Raw genomic sequence first — 21967 nt, 5'->3', positions numbered from 1 at the left:
CACTTTGAAGCTGGAATATTCCAAGAAGAGTGTGATGAATAGGCGAAGTGACTAGAACTTAAGTCTGGAAAGCCGAAGGTAAGGAAGAGTAACCCTTAAATATCTGAAGGATGATCATATCAAAGAGTAATAGGCTAATTTTAAGTTATGCAGTCAAGACCAAGACCACTGAATAAAAATCAGAATGAGACAGATTTCAGAAAAATTATATAGGGGAAAAAATGTCTGGCAATTACTGCTATTCAAAAGTGTAACTGCTACTTTGTGAACACTGGTTGTGATCATGCTGGCTGGGTGACCCATTTAAATCCCAATCCCTCAGAATGGCACAGAAACAGCCTTTCCCAACACAGGTACTCCCCAGCTTATGACGGGGTTACCTTCCAACGACTCCATCATAAGTCAGTTCTGACCAAAAGTTGAGTATCTCTTTTTAATTTTAGTTACCATAGCCTGTGATATGGCAGTGTTTTAGACAGTAAATCATAACACTGAACATCTGCCAGTGAACATCTGAGAATGATAACATCAAAAAATTACGTACTATACTGTACGAACTACATATTATTAATGAAAGATGTATGGAAAAAAAAAAAAAAAAAGATGGTAGTAAGTGTGGTTCTTCCTAATTGGAATACGTCCTAAGTCAGGGACTACCTGTCTTTAGCAATGGCTCCAGTTTCATCTCCTATCAATCTTTTCATAGTTCTCCAAACTGTGATATCTCCATCTATGTATTTGCATATTGTCTCCTCTGCCCTGCTACCTCTTTGTTGCCGAAGCTCATGTCCAAAGCCTGGCCAAAACATTACACGTCAAGATGACTTTTCCTGCTGCTGCCATATGTGTTATGTATCCTACTCTAGTGCTCCTGTGGCTTCTGACATACACATCTGTTATAGTTTTATTGCATGAATTGTAATAGTCTCTTCACTTCTCTTGTTTATCTCTCCCATTAGATTTTTAGTTTCCATAGAGCATAGCGTAGTGGTTAAGTGCTACAGCTGCTAATCAAAGGGTCAGCAGTTCGAATCCGCCAGGCGCTCCTTGGAAACTCTATGGGGCAGTTCTACTCTGTCCCATAGGGTCGCTGTGAGTCGGGATCGACTCGATGGCACTGGGAGAGAGTAGGGGAGAGAGGGAGCTGATCTTATCCATTCTTGATATCCAGCTCACTGTCTGCTAATTAATAATTGGTAATCAAGAAATATTTCCCCAATGAATGTTACAGAGTGTTTTCCCCCACTTAGTGGAATGTTGTGTTGGATAACCTTTCAGAAATCTTTAAAATCCTACAGGCCTTTGTACAGTAGGATTGAATACAGAAACTGGGTACTACAAAAAAAAAAAAAAAATTTTTTTTTTTTTTTTTACTCCAGGAACTGGTTAAGACAGAAACAGCAGGTATAAATTTTTAGGAATAAAATTAGTAACCATAGAGAAGCCTGATAATAATTAATAGGTGGTCTAATTACCCATCTAAGAAGAAAGCCTTTGAAACTTCCTCTATTACATGTCAAAGAACCTCAAAGCGAAGCAGTTCTGAGTGCACAGTGATTTTGTTTTGTTCATTTGTTTTTTCCAACTAATTCTAGAATGCTCCATTTTATTTCCCAAATGATAGATGGACAACTAAAATCAGCTTAAATAATGAAGAATGTATTGGATTATTTTTAAAAAGGTAGGAAAATATCTCAGTTTCGGTCCTGGTTGGAGCCAGGGCTCAAAATCATCTCACCGGGACTAAACTCTCTTTTTATTGGCTTTGCTTTCCTCTGTGTTGGCTTCATTGTTGGGAAAGCTCTCCCTAATGGCGAATCTCAGCAGCCCCAGACTTCAGTCCTAACCAGCTTTACCACCCCAATAGAAAGCGGTTGTCACATCCCCAGTATTCCAACCCTACTGACCCTGAGTTAGGTTATGAGCCAATAGTGGAACTCATCACTCTGACTTTAACTGTTCATCAAGCTTAGGTGAAGGGCAAAACTCATGAAGGGCCCATTACCAACAGAAAAAAAGACTGGATGCTAGGCAAAGAAAAACAACAAATATCTATTATAGGTGCAAGCCTTTATTTTCCCTCTGGTGCCAGAGCCAATGTTTTGTTCATAGTGATGTTAAATATAATTAGGACTGCACGGTCTTAAGATAATCCAAAAACCACATCACAGAAGATATTCCATTACTATTTGAACAGTGAATCTTTTTTATCTAATTAATTGTTGGCCCTCTCCAGATAAAGACAAAAAAAAGCTCCAGTTAATATGCATTTAAAGTAAATATGCAATCTGATATAAGCACTATCCACCTGAGGAGAATTTGCTAAAACCAAACCAGTTTCTTTCAAGTCGAATCTGACTCGTGGCGGTCCCTGGGTGTCAGCGTAGAATTGTACTCGTCAGGGTCTTCAACAGCTAATTTTTTCAGAAGTACATCTCTTTCAGTCTTTTTATCCTCTCTTTTCATTGTCATAGTCTAATACCTATTTTTAAATGTCTATCATTATTACTATTTTCATTAGCATGTTCTCCTGACAGTTTTCATTGGAGGGAATCATATTATTTCTCCTCAGTTTCTTCACTGAGCCATGAAATGATACATTTGAAAAGCACTTTTACAGAAACTGACCTATCAAAACCCTGTTTGTTTATGCTAAGGTGGATCGATATGCTGCCATACCAGTTAAAAACCTAATTTACATGATAATTCATTTGATTAATTTTATAGCATATTCAAACTTTATTCCTGAGAATGTACTAGATGTTTCATACAGAATGGGTACAGTCATCAAAAAGTCTGAGGAAGAGTGAATTAAAAACTATACAAATTCCTTTAATGCAAGGCTTTTTAGAGCCTTTAATAAACTAATATGTATTGTGAATCCATGATAGGGACATAGAAGCAACACTTCCAAAACTGATTTTACAACCTAATACTGGTTTCATTATTGTTGTTTGTGTTTTGTGTTTAACCTCTTATGAATGGTTTGAAAATGACAATTTGGGAAGTGCCAGTACAGGGGGAAAGGAACATCAAGGAAGGTCTAAAAGCTTAGTTTTAGGACTAGATCTTCCATTAACTAACTGTATGGCTAAAACTTCTGTGAACTGTAATCATTTTCCCATTTGTAACTGAAGGGGCTAAATTAGATAATCTCTACAGTTCCTTCCAGCTCTAACCTTCTATGATTCCATTTCCCCTGAATTAACCTAATTGTCCAGTGGTTTGCATTGTGCTCAGACAATGAACAACTAATACTTTCACTTCCAATTACACTGGATTCTAGAAAATGTCCCTACCTTTTGAATGTTGGAAGTCTTATAACTTTATGCACATACGAAACATAGTAACATATGAGATCAGCTGTATGTAAATATTAGCCACTCTATTAATGTTCAAAGGATGAATGAATGAATTACAAACTGGAGTAGTTTTCAAAAGATGACCATACCTGAGTCAACCTCTGACTTCAGGAACTACCGTGTTTATTTTTGTTTTCTATAGAAAGTTCACTAAGACCCAGAAAGATTATACAACTTGCTAGCTCAAATTCACAAAACGAGGGTCTATTAACTCTGCCTTACACTGCAATATTCTTTCTAAAATTTATTACATATAAAAAGGAATAAGACAATGAATAACTACCATCTACCTAAAGAAGAAAATCTTGCCAATATGGCTGAAGCCTCTTAGACGCCCCCTCCCAGACTGCATTCCCCTGCCTCTTCTCTCCAAAGGTAACTCACAGTACTTTCAATAGTAAGTAAATCAAGGAAATTAACAGTGAAAGCTCTATTGCAACTAATTATAAAGAATTCTTCAAAATTTCCAGAATATCCGTTTTATTGATTTAATTATCTTCTACATGAACACATACTTTGTTCTATAGGATTTTTGAAATAATAATCACTAAGTGGATATGCTATATATTATTATATAATTCATGGAAATGAGTAGTGCTGATAAAAATGTCTCACAAAATATGTGAAGGCATCCATCAGAAGCTCCTTCAGAATATCCCCCAGACTTTGCTCTATCAATGGAAAGGCACCCAGCATGAGGACCAACTTTCACTCCAACAGCAATTTTCTCAAGGCACTTTTTCCCCTTCCTTTCTCCTTCCCTCCCTTCCTTCTTGTCTTTGTTTCTTTCCTTCCATCACAGGAAAAGAGAAGCTGACTCAGCTTTTTCACTCACCATTTCAATACGTAATACATAAAAAAAAAGGGAAATTTTAAGACCTATCACCCTCACCCAAGTGGCCAAAGCATTTACTCAAAGAGACTGATGGAGATGTTGGCCTGCTAATGGGAAGACACAGTGAGAGTTTGATAGGACTTACGTTGTTCAAAATGGAATTTTACAGGAATCAAATTATTCAGATAATTGCCAACTCTGTGCTTCATGTTTCCCTAATAGCTCTAGATTCCAAAATGTCCTTATGAGAATTTAATAAAGTCATGATTTATAACAAGCAACTGAAAAGGGTCAGGGGAGGGGAGAGGAAAAGGAAGGGAAACAATTGTTGGAAAAATTACTAGATTACTGTTTCCCAAAGGCCAGAGGAAGGTGAAATTTGTGCTACATGATTTAAAATATCTAGTGGAAAGAGATACAAAGCATTTATAACGAACTTTACAAATTTAATTCACCAGAGAAGCTACTCAACCTAAGGCTGAGCATGGCTGTTCTCATTTGACATTATCTGCAATTTTTCCACTACTATTTCATATAGAATTACACAAATCAAAAACATGCATTTATTGACATCACAGTTTATCACAGAAGAATAAATTTTATCTCTAGAGGAAAATAAATCATATTCTTGGTAATGAAAATATATGAAGTTTAATGCCTATCTTCTACTTGCATGCTGATTAGAGATTTGATATTAAGATTTTACCATTTCTGACCCCCAAACATATAAAACTCACACGTTAGAAGTCCCACAAGTACTCGTTCAATTACTTGGATTCTCATCAGAGAAACACATGAAAACTAAATATTTAGGGATCAGCATAGGGTCTCTATGAGTCAGAAATGACTCAACAGCAACAAGTTTGGTTTTTGCTTTTTGTATTTAGCTAACTGGCCAACTTTTCAATATCTCTATGTCATCTTCTCTGTGTATACAAGTCTGTGTTTGGATAAAGAAAAATTATATTTGCCTTCAATATTACATATTAAAGATATCCACAGAAAGCAAATTATTATTGAAGAGGATTAAAGTGACATTACTAACCATTTGTATTCATGCTGTTCTGTGTCTTCAATACCATCTTTTAAATTCCCCCAGCGCTCAGAACAAAGCCCACGTCGCATCCTGGAAACTTGATCATTCGACATTCACCTTTCATTTTTTGAATGTTCTTAAATCTCAATTCAGCTAAAAGTAAAGCGATTTCTGGATATATTTATATTCACTTGCACATCTTATGCAATAAATATTTCCATAATGTACTATTTATGCTCACGGAAATGCACTATTCATTCATTTACAAATATTCATTGTGCACTTATTATGTGACACGCTGGGGATAAATGTGTGAGAAAAACAGCATGGCTGTTACTATGCTCTAAGAACAGCTGAATGATGCTATGAGAAACTATAACAGCCGATTTTATTAATCGGCAATCAGGGAAGGCTTCCCTAAAGAAGTGATGATTAAATTTAAAATTTATAAGACTAATAGGAGTTAACCAGGTAAATATCTGAACAAAGGCAAAGAGCATAGCATGTACAATTGCTCTGAGGTCAGGAGTGGGGGTGGGGAAAAGGAAAGGGTGTTTGGGAGTCGGGGGGAGAAGAGGAAGGGAAGGCCTAGAAACAGGCCACATCCAATGGCTGGGTGGACAAGAATGACCCTATAGAGGAAACCAAGAAGGAACAGGCAATGTTTTTAAAAAGAGAAACGAGGGAGTATAAAGTTACAGAAACCACAGGAAGAAAGTGTTTCAAGTGGAGAGAGTATTTAATAACAGTTAATGGTGCTGATGAGCCTTGGTGACACAGTGGTTAAGCACTTGGCTGCTAACCGATAGGTCAGCGGTTCAAACCCCACCAGCTGCTCCATGGGAAAAAGATATGGCAGTCAGCTTCTGTGAAGTCACAGCCTTGGAAACCCTATGGGCAGCTCTGCTCTGTCCTGTAGCGTTGCTGTGAGTCGGAATTGACTCGATGGTACACAACCACAACAATGTCGCTCAACAGAGAAGTGGATGAGGACTGAAAAATGTCCATGGAGGTTACTAGTGTTAGCGAGGAGCTGTACACCTGTCTCTCCAATATAAAACCCATTTTAAAACAAAGAAACTTCATGCCTGATTATCTTGTTTTAGACTCTGATTTGTGGTGACGGTTTGGTTCCTGATAAAATGAAAGTTAAAAATTTCAACAATATCAGTTGGGTTTTTAGCTAAACATTCAGTCTTTTCAAAAGAGGTGGCTCACCTCCTGGCCCCAGTCAGTGACTCAATAGCTTTCTTTCTCCTTTGCTATTTTTAAGACCCAGAAAGTTTACCCACACATATAATAGGTTTAAAAACACTTCGTATTGCTTGGAATGGCCACTAGCATAGAAATTATAAACTACATCCTCTTGAGCAATATGTGGTATCATCAGCTAAAAACACCATGATTTGGGTCAGTTATTGAAGGCGTTTTGCTTCATTTTGACTTTATGGTAATAACACTTACCACAAGGTACTGTTTTTACAAAGTAATATTGTAGTAAAACAAAAATACTTGGATTCCCGAATTATTTTGTACAGGGAACATGTCAAAAACAATTAATATGTAAATAAGGTTGTGTGTTGTAATTGAAGGGAAATGTTTCTTAAGTAAACGTCTTCATCATAGTGACATTAACTGAGCAACACCAAACAGTGGTTCTCCTACTGGGAGAAAGAAACAGTCACATCTATGAGAAAATGGCATGTCCTTGACCATGGCCAAGATACCACTACTCAGGTAAATGATAGGTGAAAATAGATTCTGGAAAGCTAAGTTTTCAAGCAGTTGACAAGAATGTCATGTCCATTAGCAAATGTTCTTTCAAACTAAAATATAAATTATTTTCTAATTATCCTCTCTTCTCAAAAATCCATGCCATTATTCTCCTTCATTAATAACACTAGATTAAGGGGTCAATGAACATTAATCTCAGTTTCAGCATCAAACCACATAATTTCATTTCCCCAGTTATAAAATGAGGATAGCATCACCATCTTACTTACCTTAAAAATGCTATATAGATTATGTATCGTAATAGGTATGGATGTACTTTGTAAAATTTCAAAAGCGCTACACCAATGCAACTTATTATAATTATCATATGTAATATACAGCAAGCCAACTACATAAGTATAATCATTTTGAAAAACTATTTTACTTATAAAATTTTAATATTGGCCACTGGAAGAACATCTAAGAAAATTCCAGCTACAAAAACAAACACTCACATATTCTCTAGATAAAATTACTGGCGGGGGGGAAATCTAACCACTTGCATGTGACAGAAACGGATTTGCATGCCGTATGCCTTCTACCCTTCTTCCTCATACGAGACCCACCATTGCTAACTGTACACATCATCATCCAGAACACGTAATGTTTTATAGCCTCTCTCGCAGCTAAGAGATTTTCTTTTACTAAATTCTTCCCTGTGTATGAATGTGCCCTTAGAGTAAAAGAGTTTTGAAAACAAAGGGTATCCATTTCTTCCATCCTTTTCTTCTTCCTGTTATTCAGAACGTGTATATGAGTCTGGAGCTCAAGCAGACATTCCGGGCCCTGAGGAATAACCTATGTGCTGAGGAGACTAAAGCTAAAAAAAAAAAAAAAAAGGATGCCTGGGATCCTGACACACAATTACTATCTCTGGACTTTTACATATTTTTCAAGTGAAAGAAAAATAAGCTTCTGTTATTTGGTGTCTTTAATTACAAACAAACCTAATCTTACAGGGACACTATACATACATAAAAAAAAAAACCCATTGCCATCAAGTCAATTCTAACTCTTTAGGAATACATATATATACACATACATGTGTATATGTATGTGTATATGTATATATGGAGCCCTGGTGGCTCAGTGGTTAAGCATTTGGGTGCTAACCAAAAGGAGGTCCGGGTTCAAATCCACCAGCCACTCCTTGGGACCCTATGGGGCAGTTCTACTCTGTTCTATGGGGTAGCTATGAGTTGGAAGTGACTCAACGGCAATGGGTTTCGTTTATATACATGTACTTACGTATGTATATGTATGTATACTCTATGTATGGGGGCCGTTGAGTTGATTCCAACCTATAGTGCCCCCTTGTGACAGAGCAGAACTGCCCCAGAGGGTTTTCCAGGCTGTAGTTTTTGTGGAAGCAGATTACCAGGTCTTTCTCCAGTGGAGCCTCCGGGTGGGTTTGAACCGTTAGCCTTTAGGATAACAGCTGAGTGCTTAACTGTTGTGCCACCGGGGTCTCCATACACACACACACACATATATAAATAGATAGTTTTGTTTATGTTATCTACATTTATATGCACAACAATTTATAAACACAAGTACAAATATATACATATAAGTACATATTTATTTGTATGTACTTAATTTGAAGTAAAACAAAAACAAAATCCTGTGACTATACAACTGTCTAATAGGACAGACATTCAAACATGGCAACAGCCTACAGAATGGCCCTCTCCAATACAGTCTCCACACTGCCAACAAAATGTTCATTAGAAATTCTAATTCTCTATTCGATGTTATGGCATCTCATCTTAAGGTCCTCCCATGGCTCTCTTCTGCCTTAAGAACAAAGTCCAAATACCTTAACAGGGCATACCAAAACCAAACCTGTTACCGTTCAGTCAATTCCAACCCACAGGGACCTTACAGGACAGAGTAGAACTGCCCCATAGATTTTCTAAGGAGCAGCTGAGCTCTTAACCACCGCACACACGGGATACAGTCCTCCCCTCCCCATCGTGGATCCTATATTCCAGTCTTATGTTGCCCTCTGCCTTTGCACAGAGAGGCACTTTTGTCTTCTGCTTGGAATGTTTCACTCTAGCCCCTACAATCTAGCTTGCTGATGGCTAACTAGCCTTCAAAATTTAGCTCCAATCTTATCTCCTCTGGGAGTTTTCCATGACATTCTTCCACACTCTCCTGTTGTTCTTACTAGGTCAGCTCCTTCATTGTTCCTTAGGACTTCATGTGTGTATTTATTCATTTTGCAAATATTTATTGATTACCTACTAAAGAGCAGGCACTGTCTTACATCTATTATAGCCATCACATATACTGTAATTGATTTTTTTTTTAATCTGCCAACCCCAATCCTAGAGGGCATGGATAGTATGTTTTCCATTTATTTTAATTTCTAATGCCCTGTACGGTCCCTGAGTGGCAGAAAAAATGATTGCTAATCTAAAGGCTGGCAGTTCAAACCCACCTAGAGGTACTGCAAAAGAAAAGGCCTGATGATCTGCTTCCATTAAGGTGAAAATCTTACAGAACAGTTCCACTCTGTAACACATGGGGTCGCCAGGAGTTGGAATCAACTCAGTGGCAACTAACAACTCCTTGTACAGATGTTCAGTAAATGATTAACTAAATAATTAGTATACTGGAAGTCTACACTATTCAGTACTCAATCAGATGACCCATTCTGAACCACGTCATCATGGTTCACTGACATTTCATTGACCTTCCTCTCGCCACTTACATGGCCTCAATTTAGACAGTATCATCCAGGGACAGGGATATCTTATATCTCAAAATCTTAAATCCATCTTTCTCATCCAAAAATGCAATGTCTCCTACTCACTCTCAGCTGCTAAACATACACTAAAATGTCCAGTGCCTTGATTCATGCTGTTTTTCCAGCCATCAAGTCCCTGCCTGTTTCACTTCCTTCCCTACCCAGCTTGGGCAGCGTGCCAATCATTTCAATTACTCTGTCACTTGCACTATTAATTCCCTCATCCCTCTCAACATTATTTTGAGTCACACCAAACCAGAAAATTCTTATCCCTGGTTTAAATTAATTATTTGTTCTTAATTCCAGGTGCTACTGGTGGGAAGAAAGTCTTATACCCATGCTTTATGACAGCATTACAAATCTATACCCTTCATCCTTAGTGCGTTAAGGTGACTGATAGAGGAGCCTGTGACAGAGATGAGGACTTTTGGGCTAAGTGATCAGCATCAAAACTAAAGTAGGTAATTTCTCCTCTCTCAAATTTCCAATGGTACCGCATGTGAGTTAAAGCTCTGGAATTAGGTCTCTCAGGTCAGAAGTAGTTCTAACCTTATATTCCCATTATTACACTAGAGATTGTCAACTACTGCAATTTATAATGTCATCTTCATAACTTTGGCCAGTAGAGTCAGAGTCCTATTTAGCTCTTTATCAGTCTCTGAAGGTTATTACCACAGTGATTCTGGCTAAATTACTTCAAAAGTTGCTTTAGAAGGCCCCTCTTTGAAGTGAAAAAGTGAAGAATCACCTGTGTCTCGGTACTGAAGTTGTCTGACAAGGTGTTTTAAAGATATTAGAACTAAAAATGATTCTGAATGAGCAGCCTACTTTTATTTCACAGACTTTGAATGAGAAATTCACCTTCACACACTGTTGGGAAAGCGGCACGATTGTTTTCATCTCCCTTGCCTTCTGTTTTCTTCTAAGGATCATACTTTTTCTGTATAGCCAACAGGTGTTTGTATCACAATGAGTATAATGATTTAGTAAATACCTAATTCATCATTCTGGATTGCTGGATAGCAAGGCTATGGCAATTGTTTGCGTGTCCCATATGAATAGTTAGAAAAGTCCATTTCATTGGAAAAGCAATTGATTTCCTTTCCAGTTAGGCATCTTGATGTATCCTCCTTCTTTGGCCCATTCTCTACTTTAGAACAACCAATTCTTTTAAGACTTGTTGGGGACAGGAAGGCCTACAGATAGCACAAAATGGCCATTCAAAGCACAGCAAGAAAAATCCTCTTCCAAGGCACAACTTAGAAGGCTGTTTTTTAAATCCAGTACTCTTTATTAACAGAATCCTGGGTGGCACAAATGGTTAAGTATTCTACTAACCAAAAGGTTGGCAGTTCAAACCCACCCAGAAGCACCTGGGAAGAAAGAGCCAGCAATCTGCTTCTGAAAGGCTACGCCCTTGAAAGCCCTATGGAGCACTGTTCTATTCTGAAGCACATAGGGTTGCAACGAGTTAGCATTGACTCAAAAGCAATCGGTTTGGTGTTTTTTGCTTTGTTTTGTTTTTTTATCTCTATTAAAAAAAAAAAGAAGAAAAGCAAACCCTCCAAAATGGTCCATCAGGTAAAAAGAAATTAGACGAACTGAGCTGCATCTCTTCATTACAAACATGTAGTAAAGGCAAACTGGAATCCATGCAATATCTTTTCATTCCCATACTCTAGCTTTGAAGTTTTTCTGTCCTTTTTTCATGTTGCTAGTATGAAGTCATTGAACAATATTCTCAAGGATAAAATGTACTTTAACTCTGCCTCTCAGAGATAATTACAAGTTTCCCATAAGGTTAAATGCAGTATTTTCAGTATCTTTATTTTTATTTTCTGCCAGATGAGCTTTCATGTGTTTAAAAAGGCCCAGACAAATCATGAAGGAAGATGCTTACAGAGGACAAATGAAATGACGAAAAATAAATGACTTGGTCATGAAATAGACTGTATCTTCGAGAGAGAGGCAGAATCTTCGTTTCCTAGTCTCAGATTTGCCTAAATCTAACCCATATGGTAACACCTCAATGCTCAGGCATTTCGAAATCTATTTCTACTGTTTCACAGCTCAATTCTTCAGTAAGGAAAAATCCAGTACTAACACATTTATTATTGGACCTTTCGAACTTGAAGAAATTTATAAAGCAAAGATGAAACTCAAATGATTCTATTTTATCCAAGTGCTAAAATTTGTTGTTGTTTTTTATTGTGAATTCTCTGGAGGTGTCTGCAAAACTATTATACGTGTTAGCTGTTTCACCTCCTGCTGTCCAGTAAAGTTCCAGTCATTTCATAGTATCAAGTAATGACATCTTATACATGTGGTTTTACACACTTGCTGAAATGTGTTAAAAGAAACAGAACCCTGTATTGCCACCAAAACTTCTTCAGTGTGACAAAACATATTTTATTTTAGTGCTTTGAAATTTAATGTCTTTTCAGAGGGTTCTTTAAGGCTTACTTTTAAATTTGTAATAGAAAAGTAGCTATCAAAAAAACGCAAGGTTTCCAACCACTTCCACACTAAGACCACATCCTATTTAAATAAAAATATTGTGCCTTCTCAGCCTCTCAGTCTGCTAACATAAAATGATGCAACCCTAATTATATGCCAATACTGTTTCTATTATATAAACCCATTGTCATCAAGTTGATTCTGACTCATAGTGACCCTAGAGGACAGAGAAAAACTACCCCACAGAGTTTCCAAGGAGGGCCTGGTAGACTCCAACTGTCGACCTGTAGGTTAGCAGCCGTAGCTCTTAACTACTACACCATCAGGGTATCCATTTCCATTGTACAGTGTACTCTAATATCATCGCCTAATTCATCAAATTCACCTGCCCCAGGCTGCCTTCCCTTCTGATTTTAATCATCCAGTTGAGCAATGATGTAATGTCACCTGATTTCTATTGCTCATTCATCTGCCATTCTATTTTTTTTTTCTGTCTTTAAGGTGAAAATCCACGAATTTATTATCTATACCTAATAAACTTAATTTCATTAAAACCAACTCTCCACTAAATGTTTCTCTAGTTTTATATGTACTTGTGGCTGTTTGCATAACCAGCAACCTACACCTAGCTAAATCCAGTAACTTCTCCTTTATTATGTCTCTCATTCTCATCACCTAATAATAATGCCAGGATGACACCAGAAATACAACTCTTTCTTGTTCTGCTGATACTCTTCAGAATACTCATTCTGGCTCTTTGGCCGACTTCTCTCCACTCCTTCCACCTGAAGCCTGAGCTCTCTAGAAGACTCAGTGTATGCCCATTTATTGCTTCTCTATACTCAACTCTCTAGGCAGTTCAAGATTCTAATTTCCTTCTGTAGGGGATGGTTCATGATTTTAACCTCCCACACTTCAGGATATATTCCTTGATGGCCATAGAATAGCCCCACCTAGAGGTTATGCTATCCAATCATTTTCATACAAAGCTTTATCTAGTTGAGTCACCTACAACACCATCTAACAGGTAACTACGGTCTTCACAGCCTTATTGTTGTTGTCAGTTGCCATTGATTCATGGTAGCCCCATGGACAAGAGACTGAAATACTGCCCAGTCCTGTGCCATCCCTATGATCAGTTATAGATCTGATCATTGTGATCGTATTCAGCATCTTAGCAACACACAAGCCTCCAGTGACAGACAGGTGGTGGCTGCACATAAGGAACATTGCAAGGAATCAAACCCCGGTCTCCTGCATTCTTGTTCTTGTTAGTTGCATTCTTGTTCTTGTAGTTAGGAGTCACTACCAACTCCTGCATAAAACCAAAAAAGATAAACCCATTGCTGTCAAGTCAATTCCAACTCATAGCGACCCTACAGGACGGAGTAGAACTGCCTCGTAGAGTTTTCAAGGGACACCTGGTGGATTCGAACCGCCGACCTTTTGGTTAGCAGCCATAGCTCTTAACCACTACGCCACCAGGATAGAATTCTACCACAGAACCCATCGCTTCCCCCACTCTTTACAACCCTAGGTACTGCATAAACATTGCATAAAATACTACTTGAAAAACTTCAGACTTCAGGTCCAAGTGGCTCTTGAAGCCTAGAGTAACCACTAAGGTTCCATCATTTAGGAATGATAGATGATAAAATGTAAGAAGAGAACATTATGATGTTGTAATCTACTGCAAGTCATTTGGGGTGTTTCCAGTTTTCAACAATTATTAATAAAGTTGTGAGGAACATTCCTAAACAAATATTTTTATGAACATTTGTGCTTATTTCCCTTGGGTATACACCCATTAATGAAAATATTATGTCATAAGGTAAGAGTATGTTTAACATTATTAGCAATTGCCAAACAGTTTTTCAAAGTGGTTGCTCTAATTATAGTCCCACAAGCAAAGTATAAGAGTTCCAATTACGCCTCGTTCTTGCCAACATCCACTATAGTTAGCCTTCCTCATTAGTGGTATGTCATTGTGGTGTTAATTTACATTTCCCTGAAGACAGTGATGTTAGCATCATTTTCAATACTTTTTAGCCATTTTACAAAAATGTCTGATAAGAATTTTGACCATATTTTAAGTGGGTTGGTTGACTTTTTATTGAGTTATAGGAACTCTTTGCATATTCTGGATATAAGTGCTTTGTCAGATACATGTATTGCAAATATTTACTCCAAGTCCTTTTCTCTTTCTTAACAGTATCTATTGATGAGATGTTTTAATTTTGATGAAGCTCCATTTTTAATTTTTTATATTGTTAGCGCTTACAATGCTCTGCTTAATTTCTTTTTCCTTCATTAAGATCATGAAGATATTCTGTTTTCTTCTATAAAATTCATAATTTTAGCTTTTACACATAAGTGTGTGATCCACCTTGGATTACTTTTTGTTTTGTATAAGGTAAGTGTCAAGGTCCCACTTTTCTATCTAAAATCCAGTTACTGCAGAACCACCTAATGTAAAGTCCTTCTACTTCTTATTGAGTTGTTTTGGTACCTCTGTCAAAATTCCAATATATATTTGGGTCTACTCATGAGCTCTCTATTTATTAATCTATTTTCCTATTCTATGCCAATACCACACTGTATTAATTACTGCAACTTTATAATAAGTCTTGAAATACTGTATAATCTCCAATGTCTTTATTTTCCTTCAAGAATGCCACGGCTATTTTAGGCATTTTTCATTTTCATATAAATTTTGAATCAGCAGATTCTACCCAAAAAAGCATTTGAATTTTGATTGGGATGCAAATTTTGATTAGGATGCACTGAATTCTCCCAACGTATCAATAATAGTGAGTTTTCAAATCCATGAAAATTGTATACTTCACCATTTATTTAAGTCTTTAATTTCTCTCAGGAAAGTTTTGTAGTTTTGAGTATACAGGACTGGGACATCTGTTAATTTTTTTCCTAGGTATTTTATGTTATTTGATGTTATTGTATATTAAAAAAAAAAACAAACCCAGTGCCGTGAGTCAATTCTGACTCACAGCAACCCGATAGGGTAGAGTAGAACTGCCCCATAGAGTTTCCAAGGAGTGCCTGGCAGATTCGAACTGCTGACCTCTTGGTTAGCAGCTGTAGCACTTAGCCACTACACCACCTGTTGTAAATAGTGGCTTTAAAAATTATTTATTTTGTTTCCAATGGTTTCTTGGTAGTATATAGGCTTGTCTGAGGTGACAAATAATAGACTTCAAATTTAGGGATATTTTTCCCTGACTAATACTATCTCCCATTTTCAGATCTTCTTCCATATTTTGGGTCTACAGTCATAACCCTGCACATCTTATAATAGAACTTTTTATACTTACAGGACTGAGAGCATACTAAAATTGCTATCATCCTTTTTTAATTGACATTAGTTTACTATCCCAAAGACTTTTCCAATGTCCCAGTCCTGAAATTTGTGCTTCCTCCTACCATGGTTCTTAAAGCTTATTTCAACTTAGCTAGTCCCAGCATCCTGCCCACAGGCATTTCCAAGTTTATTTAACCTATTTCCTTCTTCAGTAAACAATATTTAAAAAATAAATTATACATTATTTTTCTCTCTTTTAGTAAATGATGCTCAAATTTTTCTTTTATTTCTCTCTTCCAATAAAGATTGTTCAAAAAAGGGCATTTGTTGCCTTCTTCCAGTAAAAAAAAAAAAAAAGTGTGCAAAAAATTAACTGCAAAACTATATTGAAGTCTAGTGGTAATGTTTGCATTAAAATTATCAAATGTCTAGAATGGTTTTTTTTTAGAAAACCATTGAAGTTCGAAAGAAATTTAAATTCAGTACACAATGAGTGACATCATCATTTTATATACAAGATGACTCTTAATGTCCCTTTCAACCCTGAGAATTAATATTTCCTTGAATTTTCAATTAGGAAATTAAAGAACTGCGTTTAGATCACTACTCCATGATTTGGGTAGCAACTAAGAAAGTGGGGCAGAAACGCTTCTTTGTAAAGGAACATTTACATTAAAAAAAAAAGTTCCCTGCAAAGAATGATGTTCATTTATAAAACGTTTCTTTCTAGAAAATATCAGGAAAAAATTTAAGCAGCACTTCAAAGGGATATGTTATGTCCAACACCACAAGTACAACCCCAACAACCAGCTGGCATAAAGTCAACTGTGTCTCATGACGCCCTCATGTGCATCAGAGTAGAGCTGTGCTGTCTCATGACGCCCTCACGTGCATCAGAGTAGAGCTGTGTTGTCTCGTGACGACCTCACGTGCATCAGAGTAGAGCTGTGTTGTCTCGTGACGCCCTCACGTGCATCAGAGTAGAGCTGTGCTGTCTCATGACGCCCTCACGTGCATCAGAGTAGAGCTGTGCTGTCTCGTGACGCCCTCACGTGCATCAGAGTAGAGCTGTGCTGTCTCGTGACGTCCTCACGTGCATCAGAGTAGAGCTGTGCTGTCTCGTGACGTCCTCACGTGTATCAGAGTAGAGCTGTGCTGTCTCGTGACGATCTCACGTGCATCAGAGTAGAGCTGCGCTGTCTCGTGACGCCCTCACGTGCATCAGAGTAGAGCTGCGTTGTCTCGTGACGCCCTCACGTGTATCAGAGTAGAGCTGCGTTGTCTCGTGACGACCTCACGTGTATCAGAGTAGAGCTGTGTTGTCTCGTGACGCCCTCACGTGTATCAGAGTAGAGCGGTGCTGTCTCGTGACAACCTCACGTGTATCAGAGTAGAGCTGTGCTGTCTCGTGACGCCCTCACGTGTATCAGAGTAGAGCTGTGCTGTCTCGTGACGCCCTCACGTGTATCAGAGTAGAGCTGTGCTGTCTCGTGACGACCTCACGTGTATCAGAGTAGAGCTGTGCTGTCTCGTGACGCCCTCACGTGTATCAGAGTAGAGCTGTGCTGTCTCGTGACGCCCTCACGTGTATCAGAGTAGAGCTGTGCTGTCTCGTGACGCCCTCACGTGTATCACAGTAGAGCTGTGCTGTCTCGTGACGCCCTCACGTGTATCACAGTAGAGCTGTGTTGTCTCGTGACGCCCTCACGTGTATCACAGTAGAGCTGTGTTGTCTCGTGACGCCCTCACGTGTATCAGAGTAGAGCTGTGTTCCACAGGATTTTCAATAGCTGATTTCTCAGAAATAGATCACCAGGCCTTTCTTCTGAGGCGCTTCTAGGTGGATTCCAGTTTCCAACCTTTTGGTTAGCAGTTGAGCTCATTAACTCTTTGTACCACCCAGGGACTACTAAGTACAACCAAATCATACAAATAATCTTGCAACATCATTCAAGAACTTTTCTGTAGCCCCAGGGAATTAGCATCAAGAATATGACTTAATTTCTGACCAAGCCAGAAGGGCTTTAACAATGGTGAGCACCACTTATTTATTTGAAATCACTTAATCAAAAACCTGTTGGCTAAAGGCATTTGTCTGAATTCAAAATGTTCAAAATGTAACTGAATAAACAACAAAAAATTTGGTGTTTGGGGCGAAAAAACACTTCAATATTTGAGGGTAGAAATAGTCAACAAATTCTATTCATTTATTTTGCTTATTCCCTTCACTTAATACCCCTAAACTCTAAGCCAAATATGAGTGTCATCCCCACTGAAGTAGAAGAGAGTAAATTACAACATGAGATATATACTTTAAAAATGTATGGTGGAATATATACAAAGGAAACACTTTGTGAGGAGGATACCCCCCAAATGGTAGTATTTTTTTCAATAAAAAGATTCTAAGAAATAGCACCTGAAAAACAAACAAACAAAACACACTGGAATGTGTGATGGCAAGAAAATCAACCTATGCAATGAAAACCTCTTTCAAAATGCATTTTTTAAAAAACATTAAACTTTACTACATTTCCAGAAAGAGTTTAAACAAAACAGTATAATCTAGAAGAACATACTGCTAAATATAAAAGTTGAAATGTCCTGCAGGTGGGAAATTTAGTAGCAGCCCAAAGCATGCTGTTTCCATGGAGAAATAAATAGAACAAATGTGGGCGAATTTCATGTATTGTAAATTAATTCAGACTTAATTAAGGACTTGGGCTCTGTCTACATAATGCCAAAACAACAGCTACAGAGAGAAGATTTAAGCAACCAGTCATTTAGTCTATCCTATGCTAAAAATCATACTTTTCCTTCTAGAAAATTGAAATACAGTACTTGCAGTCATTTCTTTAAATGCAGACTAATTGGGACTAAGTATTTCTAAAAATTCTTTCGAGAATATGATGACTCTTCACCCCAGAAAAAGGAACTGTCTACCAAAATTTGCATACTAATAAGGCAGACGTTTCCAGAGGCCCTAGATTAAGAATCCCTGATATATGAGGTCAATCAATGTATGGTATCTGGTAACTGCCAAAGTGTTATAACAAAAGTAAACGTAACTATTAATCTATAAGCTTAATTAACCAAAGAAGCTAATATCAAAATATTTATACTCAAGAAAGTACATAATATCTATAGTAAATCTGAATATTCTTTGATGTTTCTAAGCATAAGCTCCTTTTCTGAGTAATTTTTTAAAAATCTTATGTATCTCCAGTTTTTTTGTGTAGTTTCCCACACGATTTCTATATGAATGCCAGGTGCATTTTTAAAAAAAATGTATAAAACTTGTTTTCATTACCATTAAAAAAAAAACTGTTTACGCTTCTCCTCAGTAAAAAAAAAAAAAGTGTAAGTAATTATTTTTTGAAAAACTACTGAAACTCTTTTAAAGTAGGAAACTGGAAATTTTAGCATTAAGGAAAATATATGTTCCCAGTGCTATGGAATTTAGGGACTTTTCCAACAAGACAGTCGCATTTTCATGATCAAGAAGGTTATGCCACTTCTTCTTGAATAGACTAGAATTAGACCTTCAATACTTAGAGTACGGTCCTCAGGTCCCTGGGAGTCCCTGAGATCATTTCAAGGACTCCACAAGGTCACAACTATTTTCACAATACTAAGATATTATTTGCCTTTTCACTGTGTTGACATTTTCAAGGATCTTGCAAAAGCTATGAAGGCTAAAACTGCTGGCACCTTAGCACAAACCATGGCAGTAGCCCCAGACTGCTCTGGTCATCCAGTAGTACCAGTATTGTATTATAATACTGAAAGCTTTTACATGTCTCTTGGTATGAAACAATGTCCTACAAAACCTGTTCAGGTATAGTAAGAACCCTAACCCCTCTTCAAACTTATGTCCAATTACTTATTCTGTCCTCAAACTTAGATTTTATTCTTCAGAGTATAAATTTTAAAAGAATAACAAATGAATCCGTGGAATATTAAATAGGCATTGCCAAAGTCTCGAGCACAGGAGGGCACCAAGTAAATATTATTTAGCAATAATTACATCCTCTGAAACAATGAAAATTTTTGTATTTCTGAAGCTTTTCACAGCCCAAGTCAATTCCATTCTACTGTTCTCTAATTCTGTCTGGCCATATCCAATTTTCTCAGTTCAATTGCATTCCCTGTCTATCTTGATTCAATCTAAATTTGACCCTTGCTGAACTGTCTCTAGAAAAACAATGATAAGAAATTTCTTTGCATTACATTTCAACTTTACATGTCCCATTACGGAATTATATTGCACCAAAACATAAAAGCAAGGCCAACAATAACCCTATAGGATTTCCCTTGGAGTCTAGTACATTTCAGGTTTTCACACCAAATAACTATTTGTTTCCTGTAATTTTCCCCCAATCAATTTTGACTTAACCAGAACAAAACTTCCTTTATACACAAAACTATGAATCTTTAGTCAGGGTTCAATTTAAACCATCATAGTCCTCAGGCCCTGGTCAATCTGTAAGTAACCATTCAAAAGGAAGCCAGATTTTTATGACTGTCCTATTTAGTTTGAGATTGCTAGACAGCAATAAAACAGATATTCATTTTTTAACTAAAAATCCTGTGTGTCTATTGTCATCTAAATAGCAAAAGACAAAAGAGTATTGCCAGGGGGCAGGGAGGGCTGTGCTCAAAAATGACAAAGGAATTTCTGTGAAGTATATGAACTCTTTTGTAACTTACATCAAATGATAGAATGGTCTCAAAATTGGGTAAAATTGTCTATAATTGCAAGTCTTCTTGTGAAAATACATATCATTTCATAATATCCAGATAATAATATTAAGAACTTCTTGATAACATAACTGATATGGAAAATTTTCTTAGAGAATAAGAAACATTTTTCCAATCCAGCTTCTAGCCCTTTGTTATATCACAAACTATGGCTAAATAATGAAACTGAAATAATCAGAATTATACTCAGAATTACTAAACAGAAAATTATCAGATCTCTAGTAATTATCACAATTTAGCCCAAGGTTCTTTCTAAGCAACCAAACTTATTTAATAGCAGCCACAAAGCCAGAACCACTGATCAAAAGAAGTCTTTTTTTTTTTTTTAAGCTAAGTAAAGTGCAGATGCCTGATCACTGTTCCATTCATTCAGTTATTTATTCTCTCTTCTTTGTCACTGGTTCCCACTCCTATAATCCATTATCACCATCCTGTGTTTTATGTATGAGTATATCCAAGATCTACACCTTCTTCAGGACAAAGCAGAGGCATTATCCCACAATTTAGAGTACAATGTGTCATCACCTGCATCTCACCCAAATGGGGATAAGTAACATCCTGAACGCGTTTATGGTAAAACATTTTCACTGCTTTCCTTGCTTACAAAGATAACACCAGAGTTAAAATTCCTATAATGTTACCTTAATACTCCATTATGTTGATTAAATGTTTAGAATGGGTAATCAATTATTTTCCTATTAAACATCTTTATCCCAGGGACTCAGAAGTTTTCTTAAAAGCCTTTGGAAAAGTCTGCCAGATTTACTCTTTCAGAGGCACTTCAAAATCATTTTCAGAATGTTTTCAATATTTATGTAAATTAATTTTGATTTGAAGGGTTTTCCTTGGTTGCCTTAAAATGTATAACACCTATCCAATAATCCATTCTCTTCATATGTTCTAAGCACTTAGGTAAGTGTTAAAGAAATATAAATAAAAGACAAAATTTCTTCCCCACATTTAGACCAGGCCCAGGTTTTATTTAAGTCCAAAACCTATTACAAACTAAATATACCCTCTCCTCACTTATTGACATCATTAAGTTCCAAAGACCTGGTCATTATGCAAAATTGGTGTTATGCAAAAAATGGAGGATGATCACAAAATAGAGGATGAGTACATCATTACATAACTGCCAAACCACTAAGAATCATCGCTTTGCCAAGGTGACACATAACCTTAACCATCACAGCCAGTGTTATTCTCCCCTCACACCTCGGAATCGTTATTGCGAGAAGTATGTTGTTAATGTACAAAATATTCAGATAGCAGATTTTTTATTATTTCACAAATGCAAAATGTCAGATCGTTAATAAGTGGGAGAAGGAGTATATTCTATCGGAGAATGAGGTCTCAAAAATAGAAACAAGAGGCGGGGCCAAGATGCCTGAATAGTCAGATGCTTCATGTCATGCCTCTTAAAACAAACACCCAAAAAAGCAAGTGAATCGATATATATGACAATCTAGGAACCTTAATCATCAAAGACAAAGCTGAAGAACCAGACTGAGCAACAGGCGGAGGGAGAGACAAATCAAAAACAGTGGAAATGGAGAATTACGGATCTTGGGGTCACTGGCATTCTGCTAGCTGAATCTGCACAGCACACATAGGTAGAGACAACCAGCAACATTCCAAGATGAAACCCACCCCATCTGGTGCAGCCAAACAG

General features: G+C 37.1%; 1 protein-coding gene and 1 long non-coding RNA gene across 2 annotated transcripts in view; both read right to left on the bottom strand.

Moving 5' to 3' along the window:
- The window catches only part of GUCY1A2 (guanylate cyclase 1 soluble subunit alpha 2), a 430508-nt gene that overhangs the window by 248333 nt on the left and 160208 nt on the right, over positions 1-21967 (bottom strand). The gene's annotated exons all lie outside the window — the stretch shown is intronic.
- LOC126078729 (uncharacterized) lies at positions 15948-18633 on the bottom strand. Its single transcript, XR_007518147.1, has 3 exons — positions 17036-18633; positions 16913-16994; positions 15948-16625 (listed from the first exon to the last, which is right to left on the bottom strand). It is a non-coding gene; the product is annotated as an uncharacterized LOC126078729 (long non-coding RNA).

Source organism: Elephas maximus, chromosome 7 (genome assembly GCF_024166365.1).
Source record: "Elephas maximus indicus isolate mEleMax1 chromosome 7, mEleMax1 primary haplotype, whole genome shotgun sequence".
NCBI lineage: Eukaryota > Metazoa > Chordata > Mammalia > Proboscidea > Elephantidae > Elephas > Elephas maximus.
The sequence above is the reverse complement of the archived record's forward strand: the minus strand, read 5'-3'. Positions and strand labels throughout refer to the sequence as shown.